We start from the raw sequence: 11,257 nt of genomic DNA, 5'->3' as shown, positions 1-11,257 counted from the left end.
CAGGTCTCTAACGATGGCTCCTCTCCCCGAGAAAGGTAGGTCGGTTTCTCTCTCTCTTTCTCTCTCTAAGAAAAATATGCTCATTCACAGCTTAGGTCTGAATTCTCAGAACAGCTCTACATATCAGTCCTGAGCTAAGGACCCTCTTCCTCAGGCTGAACAGAAACAGCATTCACCAAAGGGGGCGCTCCCCAAAGGGGGACCTTCCCCAAAGGTAAGCCTACAACCTTGCCACTGTGTATCTCATTCCAACAGCTTCAAATCCAAAAGGAAGGGGAAATGCACTGAGATGAATGCATTTCAACTGGAGCGTACGAGCCAGCAGCGAGATGTAGCTGCTAAAAGAAATAACAAACCTTTGCTGCACCCGTATCTCATGTCTCAAAAATAATAGTGCTCGCGGGCTGACCAGATTCAGGGGGGATCACGTTTTCCAGAAAGACCCTGGGAGGCTGGGAGCACAGCAGGGGAGTGAGGAGGCTTGATTCCACCACCAAGTTCCTTCAAGGGAACTGAGGCTAAGCAGCCGAGGGACGCAACAACATCTGTGATATTTTGTGAAAGGACCAGTAGGCAAAAGTTGTAAGGTGACAGGCTTCATTCTAATTTAAGAAAAGGTATCCTCAAGATCCTTGAGGATCAAAAGATCCTCAGGATCCCAACCAAGATCTCCTAGAAAGCAGACTGCTTTGAAGGGTTGTGAGACCACGGAGCCATGGGAGGCATCCAAAGAGAATGTGATTCAAGGATACCATAGAACAGGGACACCTGGCTGGCTGAGTCAGAAGAGCATGCAAATCTTGATTTCCAGGTGTGAGTTTGAGCCCCGTGTTGGGTGTAGAGATCACCAGAAATAAACTTTTTTTTTTTTAAAGGGATACCGTGGAACAGTTTCCTGAATCCCGCGTATTGTGGTTTGAGGGAGACAGTGAGGTAAATACGTTCATCTAGAGAGGAGCTGGCCGGCTAGTCACAGGCTGACAATATGTTGGAGGGGATCACTATCTTCTGCCGTCCGATCCCCAACTTTCCTCAGCTTGAAACTCACTTATGTCAATGCATCAGATTTGTAGGACTGACTCATATTAACCAAACTCATAAAAAGAAGATGTATAAACCAGAATGTCATTTACTAATTTGCAATGGAGAGGATACAGTAAAGAGGATGCAGAGATCTAATTATTAACCACAAGTTTTCTTGTTGAGCACAACACTGAAATGCAGCTCATGGTGGGCTAATCTTCCTCATTCGGGTTTTAGAGGGGTGAGTTCTCTATTTCCTCCAAAAGAGCAAATCTCTCCAGTTACTGCAAGGCCTGTGTATACCAGCGTCAATGTCTCCAGCCTCTGGCCAGGACCGGATAAACACTGTGAAATTTGTGTTCTCGAGGTCCAGTTTACAGGTGTCCTCAGATCCCCCTTCTTTCACGTGTTCTTTCTTTAAGTCAAGTGGAATAAAATTAATTAGGCTTAAGCTTTCTCAGTTACAACCACATCTCAGACATACCTGCTTGCGTGAGATTATATTCAAGTCTCCCAGATCCAATTTGGGGTGTTCCCGAAACTCTTCTGTTGCAGGAATGTTGTGAATGCCCTGAAGCCCCACACCCTGAAATGTAGAGGCAGAGAGACCTGGCTGGCTGGCTCCCACGGGCTCCTAGAGGCTGCTGGGGTGGCACCAGCCTGGAAGAACTTGCCAGAGTCCAGGGTTGGGTCTGGGGCGGCATCTGACTCAGAAACCACACGAATGGTGCAGGGCACACAGAACTCAGACTGATCCGTGTAAGCCAGGATGCCACTTTATTAATTTCCAAGGACAAATCAACTCGGGCAGACACGCAGACTCACGTCAGCCTGGCTAGCAATGTCTTTCTATAAACAAGTCACATGAGAAGTCAAATTATCATCAGGGTGCTCGGTAATAGAAACCAGAACAGGGGGAGTTTGTCATAAGATTGGAATGTTTAACGGTATTGGGTTTTTTTGTAGCCTGATGTGTCCGTCTTCGTAATAGGTATATACACTTGTCAGGTGGCAGAGTCTAAGAGCCTAACTGCCTTTCTCTCCCCTGCCAATTTCAGGTACGTTTAGTGTATCTTTCCGCTTAGCAAATATTTATTGAGCGTCTACTGTGTGTTGTATAATAAAGAATTTGTGCCAGGTTCCTGGCGTGGAGCTTCTAAACCCCTTGGAATTTCCCAAGCGATAGAAGTGTCTTAGTTATTCATAAGCTTCCTGGAGCACACCTAAGTGTATCCTAATGAGGTGACTCTTGGAGGGCCCCTTGAGAGCCCCAGGATGGGAGCTATCACCAGCTTTCACCAGAAAGGCCAATCCTGCCATTTAGAGGGTCAGGATTTTGAGCCAGCCTGACCTCCAAGGGAGGGAAGAGAGGCTACAGATTGGGTTCAGTTCGATGACCAATGATTTATTCCACCCAGTCTGTTTGATGAGACCCCAAAGAAAATCCAGTGGAGCTTCCTGGTTGGTGACCACACCCATGTGCCGGGAGGGTGACACTCCCTAATCCGTGGAAAGAGAACACTGAAGCTATGCATGTGGGACCCTTCCAGGTCTCACCCTCTGTGTCTCGTCATTTAGCTGGTCCTGATTTGTACCCTGTATAATAAAATTGCAGTCATAAGTACAGTGCTTTCCTGAATTCTGCGAGTTGTAGAAAACAATCACACCTGAGGGAGATCATGAGCGCCCCTAGATCTGTAGCCAGTTGGTCTGAATTAGGAGCAGTCTTGCTGTGGACGGTGCCCTTTAAATAGTGGGGTCTGCACTAACTCTGGGTGGTCAGTGCCGGAATCGAATTACAGACCACTGGTTGTTATCAAAATACTTTGTTCCAGACACTGTTTTAGAAGCCAGAAATACCAGTCATAATCATTCTTCAAAAAGAGTACATACAATATTTGCTTTAGTTTCCATTAGGTAAATTACGGTCATGTTCTAGTTCTTTGATTTCAGGACCATCTTGTTGGAGACCGGGGTCTCCCCAGATTCGTCAGATTTTCAAAGACAGCTGCTAGGTTTACTCCCCCCGGGGATTAGGCTAGGTCCTGGGATATTAGGGCATAAATCCTCCCTTCACATGGCTCACAGGCGCTTGTGGAAAAATAACATTCAATTATAGTGTTAAATGCAGTATTAAAAAGCTGTACCCATTAGAGAGAAAGGAGTGGTTGGCAATGTGGAGGGCAAGTTAGGGTGGCTGGGGACACCACGTAAACTCTGGTTTGAAGAATGACTGGTTGGGGGTGGGGCGCCTGGGTGGCTCAGCCCGTTAAGTGTCTGACTCTCGATTTCGGCTCAGGTCATGATCTTGTGGTTCTTGAGTTTGAGCCCCGTGTCGGGCTCTGTGCTGACAGCTCGGAGCCTGGAACCTGTTTCGGATTCTGTGTCTCCCTCTCTCTCTGCCCTTCCCCTGCTTGGGCTCTGTCTCTCTGTCTCTCTCTCTCTCTCTCTCTCTCTCAAAAATAAATAAACGTTAAAAAAAAAAAGATTTTTTAATTTTCAGGGCACCTGAGTGACTCAGTTGGTTAAGTGTTCGACTCTTGATAACTGGCTCAGGTCATGACCTCATGGTCATAAGATCGAGCCCTGCATCAGGCTCTGAGCTGAGCATGGAGCCTGCTTGGGACTCTCTTTCCCTCTCTCTGTCCCTCCTCCCCTCAAAATAAATAAATAAACTTAAAAAAAAAGATTTTTTTATTTTCAATTTTATTTTGTTTTGAGAAGGCTCCATGCCCAATGGGGGGTCAAACTCATGACCCTGAGATCAAGAGTCACATGCTCTGCCCATTGAGCCAGCCAGGCACCACTAAAGATTTTTAAAGAATGTCTACACCCAACGTGGGGCTCAAACTCACAAGTCCAAGATCAAAAGTTGCATGTTCTTCCAACTGAGCCAGCCAGGTGCCCCCATGGTCATTTTTAATGACTGAATTCCTAGGCATTGTATTGCTGAGTCGAAAGATTCGATGATTTCAATATTTTTGCCACATATTGCTGAAATGTCCCCCAAATATGTTGCACCAGTTTACGCTGACCGACAATCAGGGTAGGTAGGTAATAATGCCTATTTCTCCTCATTGGGACATCAAATCATCATTATTTGATATCCTTGCTGTTTTAAAGAGTTGTTTTTTAAAGGGCTTCTTTCTGGGGCACCTGGCTGGCTCGGTTGGTATGGCATGTGACTCTTGATCTGGGGGTTGTGAGTTTGATCCCGTGTTGCGTATAGAGATGACTTAAAAGTAAAACCTTTAAAAATAAAAAAACAAATAAAAAGGTTTCTTTTTGTTTTAATTTGTATTCCTTTGAGTGCTGGTGATATTGTATATCTTTTCATGGATTTATGGGCCATTTGGATTTCTTCTTTGATTAAGTGCCTGTTCTTATTATTTGTCTATTTATTAGGATTTCTTTTGTGACTTTTAAGAGCTATTTCTAGCCCAAGAATTTTAACCCTTTGTCCAGTATATATATATATTGCAAATATTTCTTCGCAGAATTTTCGTGATTTCTAACCTGTTAGCGATTTTTTTGCCATCAAACTTTTAAATTTTGTATGGTAAAATACATCGGTCTTTTGTATATATATATATATATATATATATATATATATATGTTTTTTTCTAGTGCTTATAGTTAAATCTTGATTCCATCTGGAATTTATTTGGATATGTAGTATGAGGTAAGAATCTAATTTATTTTTTTCTAAAATAACTAGAAAGCTGTCTCACTCAATTGGCAAATAAATCCATCCTCTCCTAAATCTGAGATGTCACCTTTAACATAGAGAGTATTAACATCTAATAAATTTGAGTCCACTTCTAGATTTTCTACTCTGTTCTGTTACTCCCTCTATCTACTCTCGTGCCTATATGCCCACATCAGGACATTGTTATAATATTATGATATTGTGATATTATAACATGTTTTTCTTTTCAAAAATTGTCTATCACTGTGTTTTGTTTTCCAAATTGTACTCTGCTAAATTTTTAAAATTTTGTTAGATTTTTTTCGAATTTGCTTTAAAAATTTTTTTTTTATTTGACGTTTATTTATTTTTGAGACATAGACAGAGCATGAACAGGGGAGGGTCAGAGAGAGAGGGAGACACAGAATCTGAAACAGGCTCCAAGCTGTCAGCACAGAGCCCAATGCAGGGCTCAAACTCACGGACTGTGAGATCATGACCTGAGCCGAAGTCAGTAGCCCAACCGACTGAGCCACCCAGGCGCCCCTTGAATTTGCTTTAAATGGATAGATTCATTTGTAAAGGAAGTATAGGACAACTGTCCTATATTGTCTTTTGTCCATGAAAATGGCATATCTCTATATTTGAGCCTTTTTTCCCTCTGTTAGAACATTATCATTTTCTTCTTCTGAGCTCTAAACATACCTTGTTAAATTTATTTCCTGGATATTTTGTATTTTTGATGTAATACGGAAAAGATCTTTTTGTCTTCTATATATATTTTTAATGTTCATTTATTTTTGAGAGACAGAAAGAGTGAGAGTGGGGGAGGGGCAGGGAGAAAGGGAGACAGAATCCGAAGCAGGCTCCAGGCTCTGAGCTGTCAGCACAGAGCCCGACTCAGGGCTCGAGCCCATGAACTGTGAGATCATGACCTGAGCCAAAGTCAGACGCTTAACTGACTGAGCCACCCAGGCACCCCTGTCTTTTGCATTTTCTAACTAGTTTTGGTAGATGTATAGAAAAGCTACAATTTGTATACCCCTATATTTTGTATATCCTAATTTGTGTATATCCAAAAATATTCCAAACTAGTCTCAACTGATTCCCTTGGGTTTTCCCAAAGAAACCATGTAATCTATAAAAAATATTTCGCCTCCTGTTCTCAAATTTTATGTAACTTTTTTATTGCATTAATGAGAACTTTCAAAACCTTGTTGAATACTATTGATCATAGTCCTCCCCTTTGTTCAACTGATATTCACCATGTCCAGGGGCACCTGGGTGGCTCAGTCGGTTAAGCATCCGGCTCCAGTTCAGGTCTTGATCTCACAGCTCATGAGTTTGAGCCCCGTGTCCAGCTCTGTGCTGACAGCTCAGAGCCTGGAGCCTGTTTCAGATTCGTCTCCCTCTCTCTGTCCCCCTCCCCTGCTCGCGCTCTGCCTCTCTGTCTCTCTCTCTCTGAAAAATTTTTAAAAAGTTAAAAAAAAATTTTTAAAAGATATTCACCATTTCTGAAGAACACTTCAAATGTTTCTCTTTCAAGAGGCTAAAAACTTGATTTTGCTTCAGGTGCATTGAGCTGTTTTTGTCTGTACACCTACACCATTTTCACCTTAAGAATCTGCCAAATGTTCCTACTCTCTTGTTAGTATTTTAATATTGATCTTCTTTGTAAGCTCTGTGCCCAAGTTGGGCACAACCCCACAATAGAGAGCACATGCTCTTCCGCTGACAGCCAGGCGCCCCTTAATAGTGCTCTTCTGATCATGTCTTCTGCATATTTTATCTTCTCGGGGCACCTGGCTGAGTCAGTTGATAGAGCCTGTGACTCTTAATTTCAGGGTTGTAAGTTCAAGCCCCACAGTGGGTGTAGAGATTACTTAAAAATAAATAAATAAATTGATTGATTAATTAATTTTGTCTTCTCTATCATCATTTTTATCTCTTTATCTTTTTCCTTTCTGTTCTAGGAGACTTGCTTGAATCTGCACGTCATGTCACTGATTTCACGTTCAGTATTATCTACTCTGCCTTTGGCTCCTTCCAATATGGATTTTAAGGCTAGAGAATTCTCAGTTGGTTTCTTTTTTGGTCCATCCTATTGTTCTTTCATCTCAGTCTACTGCCTTCTTGTAATTTCCTGGTTACAAGGATCATGTATGTCTTGTCATACTTTCCTGAGAATGCGTAACTGTTTCTTAAAATTGTCTTCAGGGTTCTGTCATCATTATTTGAGGTATGCTCTTCCCCTGCACATTTTTAAGGGAAGATCTATATATATTTTAATGTTTATTTACTTTTGAGACAGAGACAGATAGAGCATGAGCAGGGGTTTGGGGTCAGGGAGAGAGGGAGACCCAGAATCCGAAGCAGGCTCCAGGCTCGGAGTGGTCAGCACAGAGCCTGACACGGGGCTCGAACCCACAAACTGCAAGATCATGACCTGAGCAGAAATCGGAAGCTCAACTGACTGAGCCACCCAGGTGCCCCTAGGGAAGATATTTTTGATTGTTATTGAAATATTGATATTGAAATATCACAAGCATTTAGAAAGTTATTGAGAATAATACAGTGAATATTCGCATATACATGACCCAATGTTGTCAAATCATAACAATTTTTTCCATACTGGCTTCATATTTTCTTAGTATTAAAAAATTACTCTCCTTTTCCATTATTCCAAGAATTTTAATGTCCAAAGCGAGATCTAAGTAAAAAAGAAACTACAGGTTAGTTAATACAATTTAGGTATCATAATTTCAGAGTAAACATTTAATTTTTAAAAATTATAAATAGGGGTGCCTGGGTGGCTCAGTCAGTTCAGTGTCCGACTTCAACCGAGGTCATGATCTCAGAGTTCATGGGTTCAAGACCTGCATCGGGCTCTCTCCTGTCAGCACAGAGCCCACTTTGGATCCTCTGTCTCCCTCTCTCTCTCTCTGCCCCTCTCCCAGTCACACTGTCTCTCTCTCCCTCTATCAAAAATAAATAAACACTAAAAAATTATAAATATAGTTGGTGGTAGTCAGTCTCCAAGACAGCTGGCCCCCAGTGATACCCACCTCCTGGTATTCACACCCTGAGTAGTCCCTCTCACATTGTAGCAGGACTGGCCCGAGTCACCAACAGCATTTGGAAGAAGTGATAATATACACTACCAAGATTAAGTTACGAAAAGTCTGAACTCTTATCTTGGGTGTGCATTCTCTCCTTCTTTGAGATCATTTACTCTGGGAAAAGCCACTGCTACGTTGGGAGGGCACTCAGGCAGTCTTTGACAGGCTCATGGGATAAGGATTGACAGGCTCATGGGATAAGGAACTGACAGCTTTGGCCAATAGCCAGTTAGAAACTGAGGCCTGCTAACAGCCAATAAGTGAGCTTGAAAGCAGATCCTGTCCCAGTTGAGTCTTCAGATGAGACTGCAGCCATAACCTACAACTTGACTGAAGTCTTTGAGAGACCTGAGCAGAATCACCCAGCAAAACCACTTCCAGGTTCCAGGGCCACAGAAAGCGTGATTAATAGTGTTTATTATTTTAAGCTGCTAAATTTGGGGGTAAGAATTTATTTTTGCAGCAGTAGGTAACTAATACACAGTTGAAGCCCCTTGTATCCTTCCTAATCCAATTTCCTTTCCTTCCTAGAGGTAATCATTATGCTCAACTTGGGGTTTCTACCATTCTCTTGGATGCTTTCTCCTATCATGACTATACCAACTACTATTGTAAAAATAAATAAATAATTAATTAATTAATTAATTAATTTTGAAGGTTAAAAAAAATTCTGATTCCAAATTTTTGGAACACCCTATATAAACATATACTTGTAGTTCAATAAATAATCTTTTTAAAAAGTAGGTCCCATGCCCAGCATGGAGCCCAATGCAGGCCTTGAACTCATGACCCTGAGATCAAGACCTGAACTGACTGAGATCAAGAGTCAATTGTTTAACTGACTGAGCCACCCAGGTGCCCCTCAAGAAATAATCTTTTATTTTATTTTTTAAAATTATTTTAAATGTTTATTTATTTTTGAGAGACAGAGGGAGACCGTGTGTGACCAAGGGAGGGGCAGAGAGAGAGGGAGACACAGAATCCAAAGTAGGCTCCAGGCTCTGAGCTGTCAGCACAGAGCCCAACCCAGGGCTCGAACTCACAAACTGTGAGATCATGACCTGAGCCGAAGTCTGAAACCTAACTGACTAAGCCGCCCAAGTGCCCCAATAAATAACCCTTTAAATTAATGATAATAAAATTGAGAAAAGTGTCCTTTCTTAATTTGAGGACTTCCTTGTCGAATGTTACAATGAAATAAAAAAGAAAATCTATTGTTAATAATGATTGTTAATAATGATGATTATTTTTAATTAAAAAAATTTTAATGTTTATTTTTTGAGGAGAGAGAGAAAGAGTCTCCATCCTTATGACCTCATCTAAATCAAATTACTTCCCAAAGGCCCTCCTCCTAATACCATAACATTGTGGGTTAGGGCTTCAACATACAGATTTTGGGGTAACATAAACATTCAGTCCGTAACAGTGACCCCTTTGTCTGTGTATGATTCAGCAGCCTGAGGAATCCTTAATGGCCAAGGGGCAGTCTCAGCTTCCAAATGAACGGACCGGTGACGGTGTTTCTTGGTCTGAACATTTCCCCCTTGGGCACTAGGACCTCTAGACCCACTGAGTCCCAGATTACTGGCCAGGAAAGCAAACAGTTCTTCAGCGAGTATTTAGGGGTCATAATAGGAGGGACGACTCCCATCTCTCCTTGGTTCCTGGACTAGTGGGTCCTGGCAATGTGTAAGTCCAGGAATGGTGGTGCGAGCGGACACACGGCAGGCAGGGAAGGCAAACCTATACCCAGAACATGGATCTGTCCCTATGAGGACGAGTCGCTGTCCACACACCCCAGTCTTGTCATTGCAAACAAGGGATTATTGTTTTGCTTCTCGGGTTGTGACCCTCCCTTTGGAGAAGCGCCCTCTGCTGGCCTTTCCTAACATCTGCGGCCATGAGCATCCTGTAATCTGTTAGTTCCTCACTGCTTTCCGTAGCCCTTTCTCCTTTTACTTGAGGGGTTTCAGATGTCTCCTCCTAGTTTCACTGATGATGTTGCATGTGGTTCTTCTTCTCCTTCCTCTTGTTGCTTTTGTGGGGCTTCTGAGAAGAGTAGAGAAAAATGTTAACTTTACTGTAGTTTTAATACTGGAATCTGGTAAATTTCAAAGTATGATAATTCTGAATATTAATACTACTGGATTGCATTTTAATATGAACTCTGGCCCTTGTTCTGACATTCCTAAATGAATTTTGAAACTTCAGACTGATACAATACTAACAAATAGCTGTGCTTAATAAAATCTTAAAAATTTTTAAATTCCAAAGTGATCCAGTACAAAAAGAGGCACAACTAACCAAGGCTGTTAGAAATAAGGCTACTGGTCACCCTGGAGGAGGTAGTGATTGGAAGGGGTCAAGGGTGGGGGGCTTCTGCAGTGAGTAATATCCCCTTTCTTGATCTGGGTGCTGGTTATACAAGTGTGCTCAGTTTGTGAACATGGTTGAACTGCATGCTTACGATACATGACTTTTCTGTTTGTAAGTTATATGTTGGTAGCAATTATGTTTTTAACCCCCAAATAGAACAGCCTATAATTTAAAATAAATCAGGACGCCTGGCTGGCTCAGTTAATGGAGCATGTGACTCTTGATCTCAGGGTCATGGGTTTGAGCCCCACATTGGGGGTAGAGATCAAAAAGTCATGATCCAGGGTGCCTGGGTGGCTCAGTCAGTTAGGCGTCCGACTTCGGCTCAGGTCACGATCTCACAGTCCGTGAGTTCGAGCCCTGCGTCGGGCTCTGTGCTGACTGCTCAGAGCCTGGAGCCTGTTTCAGATTCTGTGTCTCCCTCTCTCTCTGACCCTCCTCCGTTCATGCTCTGTCTCTCTTTGTCTCAAAAATAATAAATAAATGTTAAAAAAAAATCATGATCCTGGCAAAAGGCTAGTATTTGTCTAACTCAATTAAAAGGAAAGGGAGAATTTTATGCAAAAAGTTCAGATATCTGAATTTTGCCATATTCTTCCATTTATTAAGGATGCTATTGTAGATTCTAGGTATAATATATCCTTTCCATGGTGAACATGGATTTCTCTAAATAACCGGGCCCACAGTAATATAATGCCAGTGGGTACAAACATCCCCGCTTATATACTACACAACAAATTCCAGCATTTTTGGGTTCTACCATTGTTGCCTCGCATGCCAGCCTGCCTCCCATGGTGATGCTGGGGCTGTACAATCAGGCACTAGACTCAACAAGGGCCTCAGCAAGGGCAGCTTCCTACCAAGCTTACTCTGAGCACCCCCAGATGCCTATTTGGAAACACCTTTGACCAACTCCTCAGTTTGCCCCTGAGACTGTTTGGGGACAAAGGAAAAATGATAGGAAATGGGACGATTGGTGAAGCCCTGAAGTGTTTTTTCGTAAGTAACACCAGTAACATATTCAGACCATCCCTGTTTGTCAAGCCTCTAG

Source organism: Prionailurus bengalensis, chromosome E1 (genome assembly GCF_016509475.1).
Source record: "Prionailurus bengalensis isolate Pbe53 chromosome E1, Fcat_Pben_1.1_paternal_pri, whole genome shotgun sequence".
Taxonomy (NCBI): Eukaryota; Metazoa; Chordata; class Mammalia; order Carnivora; family Felidae; genus Prionailurus; species Prionailurus bengalensis.
Note: the sequence above shows the minus strand (reverse complement) of the source record.